Raw genomic sequence first — 19,198 nt, 5'->3', positions numbered from 1 at the left:
ATTACAAAACTCTACAAAACCTCCCCACACTTAAATTTAATCAGGAGGTTTTTCTTTGATATGGACCCTATCTAACCCGTTTAATTCCACCCGGTCCTCGAAAATAATTAAAAATTTATTGGTGGAATAATAAAGTATTTTAAAATTTTTAAACGGGTCAGACCACCAGAATTTAAACTTACCTTGAAGAAACCGGATGCGTGACATGTAATGAGAAGACTGTTCTTGTCTGAACTTCAAAGGCTCCTTCTTCTTCTTCTTATGGCCACCCTCGATCCATAACCAATTCCGATCCTTCCTTTTTCTTGCCTTCTCTCGCTGTTTTGATTTTTGAGTGGCTTTTACCAATACTTCCACGGGCCAGTTGTGGTGTTCTTCCTCTTCCACCACCTCTTCTACTTTTAGTGACTTTTTTATCTCCATAGTTGGCTTTACTTTTAATAATGCTTCTAATCCGGTCATATCGCCAACTGGGTCAAATAGTTCTTCATCTACTAGAGTTGGTAGATTAATTAACTCGTCACCAAACTCCGTCTCCCATGATAGGATATGATCATCCCCCACTTCTGATGCATCAGACATGTCCCATATTGGGTCAGTAAGATAATAATCATCCTCAGAAATATCTGGATTGCTGGGAGGTTGCTCATCTTCTTCATCTTCCTCATCATCAAAACCACTCCAGTAATCATATATAATACCCTGCGGAACCGGAGGTAGGACTTCGTCGTCCATTTTCATCTCCGTGACTGGAATGATCTCCTTAACCGACGCTTCTTCGTCTTCCTCTGAGTCTTCTCCCTTCCATCTCTTATATGCAGCCAATTGTGCATCTATTTCTTCATTACTACATAAGAAATCAATTATGAACTTACCCGAATTCTCTTCTCGTTCTTCCTACTGAACCGGAGGTGAGACAGAGATGTCCATTGTAGTTTCCGGTGGAGACTGTGATTCCTGCAAAACATCATCCTCACAAGATAAGTGTAAAGAATCATACGAATCATTAACATCATGTATAGAATCAACAGACACAGAAGTATCATTTTCATAAACTTTTTTCATATAGTGTGGAATTGGATTATTACCCTACACGATTGATCTAGGATTCCGTAATGCATGTCGACTCTGCCTGACTCAGTCATTGGAATTCTGTCTCGTGTGTACACCCGATTGATTTAGAATTTCGTAATGCATGTCGGCTCGGCCCGACTCAGTCATTGGAATTCTGTCTCGAGTTATACAGTTAATTTGAATTGGGTTATTTTAGTAACACGTGTGCATTGTTTAATTTTAATAGATAATAACCAGGAGATTCTCCGGAAGCTTTATTTTTACCTAAATTTGCAATGTGAGTACATCTGCTTTTTTGCCACTTTTTTGTAAACTACTTGTGAGTCAAAATGTTTTACCAAAACCTCAAATGTTTAATTCACACTTAAAAGTAATTGAGTATTTGTGATTCTACAATTACTGCTGGTATGTTGGGGTTTTGTATACAAAATGTGGAAAACGTTCCCATTGGACAAAGAGTTAGCCAATGGGTAATATGACCCACAAGTCAGGTGTTGACAATACTGAATGAGTAATTGAGTAGATATAAACAAATGTAATTGCTGATGCCCTCAATTCTGTAAAAGTGATAAAACTGTTTTGATTAAACTGGGATGCACTCGCTAGTATTTCTTGCTGATAAAATGTTTTTAAAACGCGTTTCAGGTAACACAATGTGAAAACCAAATAGAAGCCAGCTGGAGAGCACTGTAGGCTTGGAAAAGTGGCTATAATAGTTACCTAAATAAACAAGACGTTTTGTTTTCAATAATTAGGGTTTATCCCTACAAATGTATTGTCAAATGAACTTGAGTTTTATCCCAATAAATTATTATTATAAAAGTTGGTGTTTTACTCTGATAAACATATTTCCTAACTACAGTCCCGATGTATTCCGCTGCAAATTAATAAACACTGATACCACCCATCTGGATGCTCGCGGCGCCCACTCCCGGGGTAGGGGTCGGGGGCTGCGACATAGGGTATTGCAAAACCCTACTTGAATACATATTTACATGTTATTAAACATTAGGTCACATGTAACGGACCTAACACATTATTAACGCTAGAAGTACGTTAACACATACCGAGCAAACTAAGGTAAGTTCACTACTCTTTCATAAGCATGCATCCCTGGGGGACAAACCATTATTCCTAGGAGGAATACTTTTTAATAAATGTTGTAGTTTAATTTCGATGCTAGTTAGTAAACTCAAACTCTATCATGTGAGTTCCTACTTATTACCGAGCTAGTTGCCTGGGAGGCAACAGGGTATTAGTTGATAGCGTTATTCGATTTGATAAACCTCACACCGTGCTGGGAGCCGAGCGTGAACTAAGGACCTTAAACACTTTTGATCAATGCTGATAGACATTGATGAGGGAAAAATAAACATAATCAGTCATATCGGTACCGAGTTTATTATTCTTGGCATCTCTTTAAAGCTATACATTTACCTGATTTACGTTGAAGAAAACTGTGAACTCACCAACTTTATGTGGACACAATTTTCTGCATGCTTGCAGGTCGTTAGGTACATCAATGAATTGGAACTTGCAATCTGAGGAGCTAGAAGTGTCATGGGGCGTGTTGCTTGATGTAACATTTAATATTATACTTATGGTTTCTAAACAATTTGATTGTGGTTGTTTTGAAACAATTACAATTGCTTCCGCTGAACATATACTTGGTCTGAACGTTTATTTACCATTAGTTCAACATGATTAGTGGCTAGATCCTGATACGTCACACGCCTCGCGGTGAAATCCGCATGTGGTAATTTGGGGGTGTGACATATTGGGTTGAAATCTGTCTTTTTCCCTTGGTTGATGTATATCCATTTTCTAGAGTACTTTTTTAAGAATGTGCTTTATCTGTTGAATGCATTGCAATAGTAAGTGGCAAATACAATGCAGTATCAGTAATATACTCTAGATTAATAGCCATTTTAGCAATAAAAGAACCATCGACACAAGGTATCCTGGTTATTACAGATAATTGATATACATTTGTCAATAACAATCCATTGAAATCAATTTCATCTAACTTCGTTTCAAATTCATCTAACACATCTCAAATACATTCCATCAATACAACAGTTCAATAACATAACAAGAAACAATTACAACATACATAACTAACATGAGTACAAGTATATGATAACAATACCTTTAATAGCCTCTCGTGGTGTCTTAAATCTAAAAGCAATACTCTTCCAAAATCTGTTACCACCCTTTCTATGCCTCTTTCCTTTCTAGCTTTTCTTTGAGCTTGAAAACATTGAAGAAATCTACAACTTAAACAAAATATAACATATTCAATCAACAATCTTAGAAAAGTCCACAATTTACACAAAATAGAATTTCACTTACCAATATCTCACACATATATTGTTTTCAACACCAAAAATGAAAATTTTAGTTATTTTATAGTGGGTATGCCTCAAAATCACATAACCCATGAACCAGAATTCAACGATTTATTACGTAGGAATCAACAAAAAAGCTAAATTCAAAATGGATCCTCTTAGAATCAACCTCTTTTTCCTTAAAACACCAGATTGAACAATATTTTCATCAAAAAGAAATATGAACCTTAGGACACCTTTTCTAAAAGATGCTACTCCAAGAACCAAACACCTAAAAATCACATGTATGGATACCTAAGAACTAAAATCAAATTAGTGTTCAAATCATAACTAAAATCACATCTATGGATATAAGAATAGGAGCAAACTTGCAAATTAGTTAGGGTTTCATCAAATCGGTTTTATCATTGCACATTTTCTGAAAAAATTGACGAAGAAATCTAGTTGCAGGAGAGATGTATCCATCTGAACAAAATCTTTGTCATCTCTGACAAGCAGACAGTGGTTAGGATCTTGGACGCAGGTGAAGATGCAGGTAGTTAGGGTTTTGACGAAATGACAAATAAACTGGCCATATGTATGAGCGTGAATAGGATTTGGTGAGATTATAATACTTTTAAGACGCTTTATGCTTGAAATAGTTGTACATACTACTTTAAATAGTTGTGTATGTCTAAAAGTGGCAAATTACCAAATCTACCCCTCTAATATGCATTATAATATAGTATAGATATTGATGTGGTATCAAAAATATACATATTTTTACATAAATATTCTTACACTTTTGAGTAGCTTTAGGGTTGTTTTTATGAAATCATACTCGTAGTTAGTTTATATTTCAATTGTATAGGTTTTTGACATGATAACGAGCTAAAATGAGTTAAAATGATTCAACAATAATAATTATTTAAAAAGATATATGTTATTAATTTAAAAGAGTTGTTATTGTTAGTTGTGTGAGTCATTAATAATGGGATGAGATAGTTAATTATATTACTTTAGATGTTGGTTAATAAATTTTGATTTGTTACAGTAACAAAAGTGGATATGTAAAATTATTTGTTCATAAATCTAACTAATTTGTGTTAGTATTATATTAAGACGATGAGGGAAAGTGACGTATGAGGGTGTGAGAAAAGCGTAAAGGCAATTGGTGATGCAAGTAATTGAGGGATGATGCAAGTAACAAGAGACAAGGAAGGAATACTATTTAAGAGGTGTATACACAACAACAGAAGCCACGCCACGAGGGACGATACATACTTCTTTTGTGAAGGCCCAAGTCAATATTCAATTAGGCTACTATTATCAAACAAATGTCGGTTCAGCCATGAAAAAAAGAACCTTGCAATATAACTCACGAAGACCTACTATTGCATTATTATTATTATTATTATTATTATTATTATTATTATTATTATTATTATTATTATTATTATTATTATTATTATTATTATTATTATTATTATTATTATTATTACTCATTGTTGTTGCATTATTACTATTATTATTCATTCTTCGACAGAATACCCATTATTCTACATAACCTACTATATGAAGAACCTACAGGATGGATCCGAAGTTGCTAAAGGGATGATTTAAGGCTATTTAGAGTGAAGAGAAAGTTGGAGATTGAAGACATTTGGCTTAAAATTCATTGTTTTTGTTTAGAATTGTTTATTTAATTCGGTTTGTTAAACTTGGATATGATAGACAATGTTTTCTGAATTTATTCGCTTTGAACTTACTTGTTTTTTTTCGATAAACATGAGTAGTTAATTTTCGCTTAGCTACCTAGATGATTGTTATAACGTTTAATACATGTTTTCGGTTTTGGATTTATTGTGATTTGGCTTAATGTTTTGGTAAAGTGTGATTCTAATTAAGGTTTTTAATGTGTTTGCATGCTTTGTTCTAATTAATAATTAATCATTCGTTCCATGCGTGTCTTGTTGAATGCCTTTTTGTTATAGATACGTATAAGGTTGCTTACTTTGTGTTTGTGACTAGTTTATGGTTTTTGGTCAACAATTATCATAGGAACTTTGATTGAGCGTTTAGAGGTACTTAGTGCTCTACCAATTTTAGAGACTGAGAGGTGATAGATTGTCGGGTCGTCTTTGCCATTAGACGGTTTAGGAGTTAATTGCACGAGAGTGAGTTATCCTCTATATGCCTTTTGATATTTGTTATCTCGTTTTAGAAACCCGTTAGATTTGTTACCCACTTGCATCTCTTACACTTCTGGATGTATTGTGCATGGTGGGACCCAGAGGATACCCAGATTTAGGGTACCATTGCATTTAGTTTAGAGAGACCGAGAGGTGATCTGAACCTTAGAGCTGTGAGTTTACACACATCATTAGATACTAGATTGCGACCTGTTTAGAGAGTGATCTGTTAGCCAGTATTAGGTCCAGATTATTGTATTTTAAGATCCCGGTAGCCAAATCCATTTATCTAATCCTGAGAGCTGCGATGAGTTAACATGATTCTTGCCTAGGTAGCTACTTCCTCATCATCTCAATTCACCTATATTCGTTGCTTGCTTGTTTTGCGTTCATATTTGCATTCGTAGTTAGATTTTAGTAGTTAATAGAAATCCAGACATTCACGAAACATTGCTAGACCAGGACTCGATAGAGGCTTAGCATCGAGAGTCGCGCCATTGTGTCAGTGGATTGATACCTGATCTTACCGACTTGATTGCATAGCGACCACCGATTGTGTGTAATTAAGCTAGTTTGACCTTTTAATTCGATATTTTTATACATTAATTAAACAATCTATACATCAGTTATACTAGAGGGGAACCCACGTGTTATAGTGGAGTCGACAATTTACAGCGTTGTACCCATTTCCATTTATTTATCAGTTGTTTCGGTTTTTGCTAGTTTCTATATTACTTAAAACAATTAGTAACAACTTGAATAATAATGTAACTATCAAATAAAAAAATATATCATAAATACCTAAATTATGAAATACCAAAAAAACCCCTGGTAGGTGTCTTAAAGCTAATTGAAATGACAATTTTACCTAAAAGAATTCTGTTATAAGGTACTATAGGATTCAACAAAATTTTACATACAAATTTCTTTCATCATCTGTGTACTAATAAAGCTGGAAGAACCTCCCTTATATATTCCGAAGCAAATTTGCACATGGGCCATAAGAAGCTATACTAATAAACGACATTTAATATTAAAATCATTTGTCTAAAGGGACATGGTGTGTGATGGTAAAGTGTTTCTCATTTATCCTATATATGGAGGGTTTAAATTCTACAAGGTAGAAAAATCAGAACGTTAATTTTCTTTCAGGTTTTTCTTGGATGTAGATAATAGAAATGAGTATATTGTTAATCTTTACCTATACATATATGTATATACATATTTACAATTGAAACATAATTATTATAAGTTTATGTTTGATATTGAACATATAAGTACAAATTTGTATAAATGATTGTTATTTTACTAATTTTTTCTATACAAAATTAAAAATATAGTTAAAAGTTAGTTAACCAAGTTAATTATAGTTAAAAGTTAGTTAAGCATGGGTTATACAAAATCAAACAGAAATGATATTGCTATTTCTTCTAATTTTTTCGAGAGTTTTTTCCCAAACTAATGTAGATGAAAAGATATTTACCTATTTGGATACTTTGAAAAATATTTACCTATTTGGGTAATTTTCTATATCCCTTTAATTTTTTTACCTAATTTATACATTTCTTTTTATTTTTCTACCCAAAGTTAAATTAGATTACCCACAGAGTTAGAATCGGCAAAAATATGAGTAATTATTTTTTGTAAAAAAATAAAAAATTCTGCAAATATTCAAAAAAAATATGAAAAATTCAACTAAAAAATCTGCGAAAAATCCACAAAAAAATCTGCAAAAATATATTAAAAAATTCTACAATAATTCTGCAAAGTTAAGAAAAAAATCTGCAAAAAATGTTATAAAAAACCATATAATCTACACTAGTTTTGGAAAAAACTCCATTTCTTTTTCCGTTTTATTTTTAGTCCCCGTTTAAACTAAGCTCAATAAAAAAGTGAAACAATAAATTCACAAATTTACTCCCCTAAGTTATATCGATTAAGTGATAGTAATCTGGTGGAAAGTTTGATATTTCAAACAAGTTTATTTAAATTCAAGCAATTTATAAAATAAAGTTACAAATTTCGAATTTCTTGAAATTTGAGTTTTGAGAAAAGATCCTAAGTATTTTAATTTTTTCAATTTTATTAACAGTGATTATTTATCCAATATTCTGTACGTATAAGTAGTTTGGTTTTTTTATAGATATTAACCCCAAACGAACACAATGTGGACCATCAAATCCACCAACTATTAACCTATAGATTATATGGTTTTTTTATAATATTTTTTGCAGATTTTTTTTAACTTTGCAGATTGTAGCATTTTTTAATATATTTTTGCAGATTTCTTGTGGTTTTTGCAGATTTTTTTAGAATTTTTGCATATTTTTTTGAATATTTGCATAATTTTTTTATTTTTTTAAAAAAAATAGTTACTCATATTTTTGCTGATTCTAATTCTGTGAGTAATCTAAATTTACTTTGGGAAGAAAAATAAAAAGAAATGTATAAATTAGGTAAAAAATTAAAGAGATATAGAAAAGTACCCAAATAGATAAATCTTTTTCAAAGTATAGGTAAATATTTTTTGTATCTACACTACTTTGGGAAAAACTCAATTTTTTCTAGGGCGATATCGAATTCAGTTTGAGTGCAATTTTAAAAATATAGTTAAAAGTTAGTTAAGCAAGTCAATTAGTCAAATTTATTTTTACAATACATAGGCGATCCATATTAACATAATTATAGCTATAACTTATGATTACAATGTTTTACAGTTTTGGAGCATTGGTATCCAATCCCCCATTTTTTACTCTATATTACATTAAAAATCACTATTTTTTTGCTCTTTCCTTTTCAATTAAATAACGTTTTTTAATACCTTTATCATTATATTTTCTCTCTTTTTCACTTACAATCAATTTCAAAATATATTAAAAAATTATAAAGGGTGAACAATGTCTTCTCAAATTTAGAGATGAACAGTAACACTTTCTTTCTCCTCTACTAATAACCACGTTTCATAAAATAAAAACCTCCATCACATAATTTGTGGGAAGGGATGTGAATGCTCTTAGTATGCTTCCATTAGTATATAAAGATGTAAAATGCCAAAATCATTGCGGTTTTTTTTTACGATTCGAACTTGATTAGCTTGCGAGTAGCTTGGCTTGTTTGTGGGCTGGAAAAAACATTCACTTAGGCTCATATCAATACTAGCTGTTGTAATGCAAAGGATATTAAACGGGCCGTGTGTTGGGTTGCTACTTGATCGATATGAATTATTTATTTGGTCTTAATACCAACAGTTAAGTGGGCTTGATTGATGATCTTTTCTTAATTTAATTGGGTCACACAGCCCATTACACCCAAGAGAAAACAATGGCTGGCTGGGATAGAATGGGGATCGAACCAGGAGCGGACTCACCGCCAGTCGTGGGTGGACGGATGCACACTTTGAAAAAGAAATTTTTTTGTGTTATTTACTACCGAAAATCCCGACTGCACCCCTTAAAAATTTTCAACCACACCCATTAAAAACTTTCAACCGCTCCCCTTAGGAAAAAAGATTATTATGAATTTATAAAAAAATAAATTAAATTGTAAACACTGATTTTTATTAATATATAAGTATATAACACAATTTATATAATTACTCTTTAATCACTTATTTACTTAACCCAATCAAACTATCAAACCCAAATCTACAATCCATTTTTATTAACCCAAGACTAAACCCATGTCACACCCCAACCGATGGCGGAAACATCGGGATGAGAGGAAGTGCGTAGATTGTAAGAGACTTCATAAGACTACGTGACAATATTAATTTAATTCAAATTTCATTTCAAGACTAATTGTCATACAAGGTTCAAAAATAACAACATTGTTTCATAACAAAACATAACAACAAAATAGATGATTTAATCTAGGTGTGTATCTAGTCCACCCTAAACCTTGTTTCATCTTGTAACATCACTTCATCAATTAACCTGCAACATGTATTAAAATAGAGTTCAATGCAAAAGCAAAAGCGAGTATACAAGTTTTGTTACATAGCATAAATAGAATAAAAAGTGCTCATATCCAACATGATTCATAATATGCGAGTACTAGTATGCAAATATGGCGTACAATATGTTCAAACCCGAGAATACAACGCGTTAAAATAGCCTAATCCCAATAGAGTAGCGGGTGGTAACATGTTTAACTTAACAATACCCAAAGTCTAACGGGCGGTGCGTTAATCCTATAGCGCTATAATTGTTAAGGGAGGCTAGCAAAGTTAATGAGCATATATCGACCAAATAGTTTACATAGCATACGAGAATAACAAGTACCACACATAGGTTCATGTTAAGCATGGATAGAGTATGTTTAAAATAGTTTAAGGGTCATTTTGTATAATATACATGTTGCATCCTAAATGGTAAAAGGGAAAAGGGATCGAGTATACTCACGGTTTTTGCAAGCTTTCCTACTTGATGTTCCGTGAGTGTTGGTTGTTTTAGATTGAAGCACCTTGTCTTCCTACACAAGGAACATAGGTGTGTGAGTTGTGGATAACGGTAGATTATATATTTGGAGTTTAAAAGTGCAAGAACATAACATAGGAAAATAACTATCCATTACATATGATGCTTAGATGGTATACTTACTAACTTGACAATGACCACTTGTTCATCATCAAGGGTTCGGTTTGTTTGAATATTATATAAGTATTACTTAGGTTATAGTATATCATATATGTCAAGCATGAGGTAGAAGACTAAGGTCTTCATTTAGGCACCTCAAAGTGTCATAGAAATCATACATGAGGTAGGAAGAACAAGCTCCCATTTAGGTACCTCCAATGTTCACCACTACACTTGATGTAAAAACATTCAAGGAGGGTCTTGAACTTACATAAGAAATGAAATGAACAACTATTCTATGAGAAAACATCAAGAAGTGAGTGGATGTTCATGAAAGATAGCCCAAGCTAGTCTAACCATCACACTTTTACCATGCTTCAAGCTTGAACACTTCTTGTGGGTAGAACCCTAACTAAAACAGAAAGTTTATGAGGTTTAATCCTCTGATTTTAAGTGTCTTAACCTTGTTTTTAAGCCCAACTAACCATTCATTTGATTATGAGCATTAGGACATAGGTTTGAGATGAGAAAACTCAAGTTTGGTTAAGTTTAACAAAGATTTCATGAAAACAAAAACAATCAGTGGACTTTGGAGCCTTTTTGCCGGAGTTCCAGGGACTTATTTATTGTGAAAAACCCATGGAATCGAAGTTAAGGTCAAACCAAGCACATAGGAAAAAGAATGAGCAAAAACGGACAAGAAACGAGTGAGATATGCTCACTTTTGTGAAGTAGGATGAATCTGCTCGAACACCAATTTACAGCTGCGTTTTTGGATGATTTGAAAGAGATTTATATGAGTTTGTAAAGTGTTTAGGACTTGGATTAGTGTGGTATTTATAGGAGAAGGTTTGTGTTAGGTTGTAGTTGAGTAATTAATGTTAAAACAAGGTTTAAAGCCCCAAAAACATAAAAATCCCGCTCAAAAACGCTGAAATGGGGAATCAGTTCGCGGCTGTTAATCTGGGCCACTGTAGCGAGTCCTTAAATGTATTTTTGTCCGGGTAATGTTCAATAAAGGGTTGCAGAGCAGCTGGTTATGCTGTGTGAGTGTGGGATGCTGACCCGGGTTCGAGTCCCGCCGTCAACGTTTTTGTTTCTTTTTTTTTCTTTTCCTTTTTGCTTCCAGAACCATATACTTTCATCAATTAACACAAATAGCCCCTGGACATAATAACTTCTTATTTTATGTTATTTAAAAAAAAAACTAGCTTCACAACTAACTAACTTGGTTAGTTACTTGTATATATATATTTTTTTCTAACTTTAAAAGTTTAACGAGACTAACTAGGTTATTAAACTTTTAAATAAAATTAATTAATTTAATTAATCCAAACAATTTAAAAAGTGACCATATTTATAATGAATAAAAATTATTCTTTAAACGATTATTCGTTTCACAAAGCTTTCGAGTTTCGAGATTTAGGATTTGAATCTCATCATTTTAATAGTTTCAACTAGTTTAACGAATATCGAGCGTAATAACGAATCGAGAGTCTAGGATAATATATCGTTCAAACGTGAAAATTTGCACATAAGTCTAACACAAACATGAATAAAATAGCTTCGTTTTTTCATTATGATCAATAGTCTCGAATTACAAATGAAGCAACAGTAAATTACAAAGAGAGTACAAGAGTCTAAATATGGAAAGTACAACATGACTTGCTAAAACAAGAAGGTTCGAAAATACGGAGCGTTACAACCCAACCTAAAGAAATTTAAAGTAATAAAATAATCCAAACTCATCTAACCATTCCAATTCGATTCTCCCAATCTCCTGCCCCACAAAATCCCCAGCGACGCATTGTGCTCGACCAGACACCTTTTTTGCCGGATAAACCAAATTTATGGCCGGAACCGACCCATATTTCGCCATAATTCTCATATACAACAGGTATGGTTTCTGTATTAATTGTTTTTTGTTGTTTTATTTTGATGATTAGAAGAAATATAGATGTATAAGAGTTTAATATTTTTATGTTTTTTTTGTTGTTCTAGACTTCTAGTTAATAATTTTGTTGTTTTATTTTAAAGCTTTGTTTGTTTAAATGATTAGCTACAAGTAATCAACATTTAAAACTAGAGCTTGAATGTTTAAAAGTTAAAATTGAAAACTATTGGACTATGGTTGATGATTGTTTATTTGTTTTAAGTTTTTAGTGTTGTTTTATAGACTTATGAAGCGATTTATATGTGATAGGAACCATGAGTATGTATGCTATGAAGCGATTTCTCAAGCTGAAAATGTTGAGAATTTAAGTGATAGTTGTATATGTTATGAAGAGAAAGACATGCTTAGGAGGGTCTCTCTAAATGATATTTTGGATAGATTTCAAAAAATGATAACTCGTTGGGCACAATTTTCAATATGTTTGTAATGGCGTTTGACACTTTAACGTGCTTTTGATGAATATTTAAATTTTAGCTTGATGTTTTTTTGTTTTACATGACCCGACCCGAGCCGACCCGTTATGAACCTATTTTTTTTTAAATAGCTAGGGCCTAAAATCTTTAAAAATATTCCGCACCTACATGAAAAAAATTCATGTGTCCGCCACCGGATCAAACGACAACGTTGAGGAGTTTGCATACATACGAACAGAAGGTAAAAGTTTGCACCTGGATCAAGCAGAAGCCAACACCATATTTACGATTCTCTTTTTAAGCACATATGAGAAAAGAAAAAAAAGAAAGTATTTTAATTAGATTAATTTTAATAGATAATTTAATAGTTTGGTATTTGAGTTCTTTATTATTATGATTGGCAGTTCGTTTTATGATTACAATCGGGTGTAGGTTTAGCGATATTACATATATGAACTTGGTTTGGTTGTGTTTCGACATAAACTCTTGGTTAATTGTCGCCTGTAATGATTATTTGAATTCGTTTGGTTATCTTGTTTCTAAAGGAATACAATAATTTGTCGTTGTGTTTATTGACAATTAGTAGTTTTTTGTTATAAATAACCAGTCACCCGTGATTGTTTTACGAATTTCATATTGTGCAAATTGATTTTCTATAAAAAGACATACTAGCATATGTTCCTATTCGGTTACGAATGTTTAGGTTAACATGGATTGTGGTTATCCTTCTTTACAAGTTTATACCAAGTTATGTCTATGTAATTTTTCAGTTAACATGTCAGACCATGTTATTCGAGTGTTGCACAACCTGAATCTCGGGGTGATGATATTTCTCATTATTGTTAATAAATAAATAAATTAGTTTTAGTTTTAGTTATTTTTAATCAATCAAACCATTTCAAAATTTAGTTTTAAATTAAAGTTTAGTATATATAATGAAACAACCGGATACAATACGCTGCTTACCTTAGCTATATAGGTTAATTAGATTTTTGCATGAATTGAATGATGGTCATCCGTCATCATCGAATTTTGTTTAAGAGCTCTACGTAAAGCACTACAACACCACAAGTTAGTAATTGAAAGGTATATAAGGCCATTGATGAACAAGACGTGCAAGTTCAAAAACAAAACAACAAAATTATTAGAATTTAAATCAAGTCAGTGTAGTCTACGTTGGGTTCACCATGGTCTACGTTGACATGCATGTTAGCGTAGCAACCATCGTGAAAGAAAGCCTATTTAGCATAGGGACTTCTATCCCAACATAGCCTACGCTAGCTAGGTATAGACTACACCCCCTACAACACATTTTCATCATCTTTTACTTAAACGACTCATTTCAATCTCGTACAATCTTTTTACACTTCTAATCTCAACATTAACAAGCTCTAAAGCTATTGGTAAGGTTTAACTACCCAATTCATTCATAAACTAATCCTTTGATTAACCCATTAATATAGAAAACATAAGGTGTCAAAATACAAACTTATCTCAACATGCCATTATATTCCAATCCTACAAAGTCATATTTGTATCTATTTAGAAGTAACAAGAATCGCAATTTACTCCCTTCCAATATATTGGCAACACTTCTGGTTTCATTATTTCAAAATCTATATTATTCATAAGGTTATATACAAATGATCTCTTAAGCCTTCATACCTATAAGATATGTTACATACTATCTTGTAATTTTAAGATAACAAAGTGGCTACCTTGCTTAGCTATTAATAGTGGCAGCAACTTCCAATAACTATTATTAGTACGACTTGGTAATCCAATTCAATTTATTCACATAACAACTTCATGATAAATTAGTATACATATAACCATATTTCTAGTGATAAAATTCAACAAATAGGATTACTATATAACCATATGATCCTTTACAACTTTCAAGACAATTAGTATACATATTTATCAATGTCTTCGTGCTACAGTCATATAATTTAATTCTCAAGATCTTCTGCATCAGATTTAAATAATGTTAATCCAAACATATTTATATAATCACATCTTATTATAAAATAGGTGTAAGATAAACTTAGCTATGCACGAATAAATTTTTATACTTTCGTTAACAACTTTGACTCATTGGCATCTAAGCTTTATTGTACCAAGCTTACTTGCAAATCAACACCCAATATTTAAAAAACATAATGAAGAATCCTTTCAATCCAAACATTAGTATTCTTTCATTATATGTATCCAGCACCGACACTTGTATCCTTAACAAAATTCAACATAATTCGTTATCCTTTATTTAATCCAGATTGACTCGTTAGTGAGAATACTTACATACTTCACTCTTATACCAACTAGGACACCTTACCTAGATCAACTTTATTGAAGCTTGTTATGAAACTGGTTAATAATATGAATATTCAGAAGCAGAATATGTTTATCTATACATTAATAACTAAGTATTGCAAGTTTGTAACTACAATTCATAAGTTTGCAACTACAATTCATATTTAAAGAAAATGCAACTATGTATGGGCATATATTGTGACAACCCTCATAATTCCATGTATCCACACAAATTATTAATGATAATTAAAGTGCTTGATGATTGTGCTGAATCACTTAACTGCTTTCTGATTACTGTGTTATACTTACATGTGCTTGTTAACATACTAGTAGTGTACAGAAAAGTTACTAAATAGTCATGTGTGCTTTCCTAAGTGTTGAGAATTAAAAGTGTTACAAATATATATATATATAGGGTAAGGTTCATGCGAGAACCACCCTTATTGCGAGAACCGCGAGAACCAATGTGAACACAAAATAAAATCTAGAAAAAATCAAAAAAGCACTCAAATTTTTTTTTATTTTTTTTTAATATTTTTTAATAAAAAATCGCTATATTTCGTTTCCATAAAAAAAAAACTTTTTTTTTTCGAGTAACAGTTATCCATGCACATGTGCATATGTATCATTACTTCAACAAATTCGGTAATACGTTATCAGGAATAGACAATTGCACTTTAATTTACAATACCATTAGTAATACACTACTTTTTACATTACCAATATTCAAAATGCACATGTGCATAATTAGGTATAACCATGATATAACGTGTTTTGGTACAAAAAGTTTGTGATTTTGAATGGAGAAGTAGACCCATATACATGTTTTTTGGTTAGTTATATCTAGTGGTTGATGGTTTGGTTATAGTTGTCAATTTTTTATGTAATATGTTGATTGGATGGTATAAATGGTGTTTACATACATGTAATAAAGTGAAAATATTGTTAATGCTATTGTATTATGGATGGTAGGAGGTAATGGTATTGTATTATGGATGGTAGGAGGTAATGGTAGTGTATTATGGATGGTATGATAGATGAAAGGGAAAGTGTATTCAAAGTGGTGTACCAAAACACCTTATTTCATGTTGATACATATAAATGCACATGTGCATTTCTAATATTGGTAATGTAAAAATTAGTGTATTACATATGGTAGTGTAAATGAAAGTGCAATTGTCTAATATATGTAATGAATTACGGAATTTGTCAAAGAAATGACAAAAAATGCACATGTGCATGCTTGTGTATTATGGATGGAATGATAGTTGAAAGAGAAAGTAGTGTACCAAAACACCTTATTTCCTGTTGATACATATAGATGCACATGTGCATTTCTAACATTGATAATGTAAAAAATAGTGTATTACACGTAGTAGTGTAAATGAAAGTGCAATTGACTATTATTTGTAATGAATTACGGAATTTGACAAAGAAACGACACATATGCACATGTGCATGGATAACTGTTACTCGAAATTTTTTTTTTTTTTTGAAAATTTTTTTTATTTTTTTATTAACAAAATATAGCGATTTTTTCAAAAAAAAATAGTAAAAAAATAAAAAAAAAATTTTTGGGTGTTTTTTAGATTTTTTTAGGAATTACTGTTTGTGTTCACACTGGTTCTCGCGGTTCTCGCAATAAGGGGTGGTTTCTAACGGATCTTTGTCCTATATATATATAGGACACTTTACGGATTAATTAAGCACTTTAACGGAACAACACCGAACCGAACAACCGGACTTTACCCGGAACACAAAAATATTGTCAAACACATTATTTCTATTTTTCTGAGCTAGTTAGGGTCCCCGAACACCCTAACACACTATATATTTAATAACACACCATAATGCACTAACTAAGCACTTGATTTCTCACTAGATTAGTAACTAAACAATTGAAACCCAACTAGACCAACCCCCCCCCCCCTAACCGGTTCTAGAAAGTGGGATCCCCACTTTGATTTTCTTGTTTTGTTTATTGAAATTGCCATGTACTTAGGGAGCACTAGACCTAATGGACAATAACATGTTGGAGGACCTTCTATTTAACCATAAGATCAACACTCACTTCATCATTCACAACTCAACACCATTTTCTTCTCTCCCTCTCTTCTTGATCTCGGGCCGACCCCAAGAGCACCACCACCACCATCACTTGATCACTTTCAAGCATTCTAAGAGCATACATAGGTGTTAGAAGGCATACAACGAAGCTCGGTGTGTTTGGAAGTGGAAGGACCACTCTCATCTTCTTTTATCCACCACATTTCTTCACTTGAACTTCCCTAGTCTTGAACTAGTGGTAAGAACTTAGATCCGTTCATTTTTCATGTTATTTAGAGTGGTTAATAGTTATTTTATGATGAGAATCCATGAACACTAAAGAATCATGAACAAAGTCTTGAACATAGAGCCAACTTAATAATGAAATGTTTTTGAAATGTGATGAAGTGATGTTAATATGAAGTTGTTTTGATTCTTGTTGATTACCTGATGATTTGCTTGTTAATATTGATGTTTGATGTCGTTGTGATCACTAAACATGTTAACGGAATCAATCGAACACGAGTTAGAAATCTAAAAGCTGAAAACAGCTTCTGTCCAAGCTTTTACAGCCAACTTCAGTTGGCTGTAAATAGGTCAATATTTAACGAAAAATTGATTTTCTTGAGTCTATAATAGAGTATTTCGAAATACGGTTCTAATGGCACTGGAATCATAATTTTTGGACTTCGTTTACTATTATTAAAGATTTGTTTTTGGACAGGAGTTCAAGCTACGTTTTTACTGCAGAAAATGTATGTTATGTTTTTCGTCATAACTTGAAATCTGTGTAGAATTAGGTCATCAAATTTGTACTGTAGATGGAAACTGACGTCGTTGTAATTCTCCACTGGAATTTCGTCAATCGGACTTACGATGAATTTTTAATGAATTATTCCGTGGACTGCAGTCAGAAAGTAATGAATCTGATTGCAGTCTGGTAAATGATTTTTTATAAAATATTGGTAATGAATTGGATCCCGAGATTTTTACACAATAATATCTAGATTGTTTAGCACCTTCTGTAAAAAGTTGGGAATTTTTTGATTAAGATAACTATTTTATTAAAATGCCCGGAAACAGTCCAGTTTTGGATATTAAAGCTGAAATGACATAAGTAGTAAATTGCATGTCTAAATGTCGAGTATGTTATCTGAGGATTATCTAACATGTTATATGTCAATGAAAGTAATATGTGCAATATCGTATGCTTGTTCTTGAGTAGCTATAGGTGGAATGTTTATATGAGCGTAAACTATTAAAGTGAATGCATGTTATGTAGTAGATATGTGTAGGAACTTTGTGCTATATTTGAAACCACTAAATGACTAACTGGTAATCATATTAGGACGTGATTGATCGACCTTGACTGTTAGCTATTTATGGGAGCCTAACCGAGCAAACCGAGGTGAGTTCACACTTTTCTACAAAGCATGGTAAATTCCCGGTGGGAATGGGAATGGGTTCAGGAATAGGGATTCCTCGTCCTTTGGGACGCGTTCAGGAATGTGAATTCCTCGTCCTTGGGACGTACTTAGACTTACTAGACTAGAACTCTATCAGCGAAGTCCCTCCCTTTATATCGACTTAATCGCCGAGGCTTTGGCGAGCGGGTCATTAGTTAATAGCGCTATTAGGTTTTACAAACCTCACACCGTGCCAGTCGGACGGGTGTGTACTAATGGACTATGGCACGTCGGTGATGATAGACACCGACGCTAGGGCATAATTAATTTTCGTTAGTAGTTGATATGATAAACGAGTCTGGAAGTTTAAATAATGGGGTAGCCCCCATGGCCGGAGTGCCGGGCTGGATAGCCAGGGAAGGTGGACATGGGATGGTTAACTAATAAACGTTTTCGAACTATGGGGTAACCCCCACGGCTGGATAGCTGAATGAGATTAAACTACTTTTTTGGAAACAACTCTAAAATGGACAACCAACCGTGAACTCACTCAACTTTGTTGTTGACTCGTTGTTACATGCTTTGCAGGTCGCTAGATGCTATTGGGCTTACACATGGAGGTGGTCGTTGTGGGATGCGAACTGTTATGTCCCGTACTCAATAAATAAACTTTAGGAATTTATGAAACTTATGTTTTGGGTCTTTAAACTTATGAACTACGAACTTATGTTTTGATTTAACGTCTTTTGCTTCCGCTGTTTAATTTGAACTTAGTTAACTAGCTTTGGTCACCAATTGTATTGTGGTTGATTTTATTTACTTAATTACGTTGTTCAATATGCTTGGTGGCTCGATCCTGGTCATGTCACGCCTCCAAGCGGTGATGCTCCGCATGGTGG

Source organism: Helianthus annuus, chromosome 1 (assembly GCF_002127325.2).
Source record: "Helianthus annuus cultivar XRQ/B chromosome 1, HanXRQr2.0-SUNRISE, whole genome shotgun sequence".
NCBI classification, from domain to species: Eukaryota; Viridiplantae; Streptophyta; class Magnoliopsida; order Asterales; family Asteraceae; genus Helianthus; species Helianthus annuus.
The sequence above is the reverse complement of the archived record's forward strand: the minus strand, read 5'-3'. Positions refer to the sequence as shown.